The sequence below is a fragment of the Cornus florida genome, unplaced genomic scaffold (genome assembly GCF_030987335.1).
Source record: "Cornus florida cultivar Cherokee Brave unplaced genomic scaffold, ASM3098733v1 CherokeeBrave_3.0.0_Hap2_Chr05, whole genome shotgun sequence".
NCBI classification, from domain to species: domain Eukaryota; kingdom Viridiplantae; phylum Streptophyta; class Magnoliopsida; order Cornales; family Cornaceae; genus Cornus; species Cornus florida.
The window spans coordinates 34,408,397-34,409,120 of record NW_026775575.1 but is presented as its reverse complement, the minus strand read 5'-3'; the positions used below and the strand labels follow the sequence as shown (position 1 = coordinate 34,409,120).

Below are 724 nucleotides of genomic sequence, written 5' to 3'. Positions count from 1 at the left end.
ATGTGCCTAATAAATATAATGTACCCACATGCATTCAATTGCCACCATTTAGAGCACATCACTATGAAATTAAGCCACAAACCATTCAAATGCTTCCTAACTGTCATGGACTTCCAAGTGAAGAACCTTACGAGCATTTGGATGAGTTTCTAGAAGTATGTTCCACCGTAAAATAAATGCACATGCCGGAAGAGGTCGTAAGACACGAACTTTTTCCATTCACCTTAAAAGACAAGGCACAGTATTGGTTTAACAATCTTAGGCCTTTTTCAATCACTTCTTGAACAGAAATGCAATAAGAGTTCTTAAAGAAGTACTATCCATTTTCTAAGACCAATGCCATGAGAACCTCAATTCGGGAATTTTCATATAAGGATGGAGAAATGTTTCATGAGGCATGGGAACGCTTTAATGAATTGCTTAGGAAGTGTCCACATCATGACATGCCCAAATGACAATTAGTTCAATATTTCTTTGAGAGCTTATCGGACAATTACAAAGGCATGGTTGATGCTTCCAAGGGTGGCTCATACATTGATAGGCATAAGGATGGCGTGTGGCATCTTTATGAGAGTATGAGTGAAAATTCTTTGCATAGAACATTATCATCCAAGAATGGTAGAAATTCACAAGGTAGGAAGAGTGTTGGCTTACATCAAGTCGACCATTCAAATGAAATAGCCGCCAAAATGAAGTCTTTATCTCAAAGGTTTGATTAATTTTT

The 724-nt window shown here is 37.4% G+C and overlaps 1 pseudogene; it reads right to left on the bottom strand.

Moving 5' to 3' along the window:
* Positions 1-346: 346 nt before the first annotated feature.
* LOC132310600 (small nucleolar RNA R71) lies at positions 347-445 on the bottom strand (annotated as a pseudogene).
* Positions 446-724: the final 279 nt, after the last annotated feature.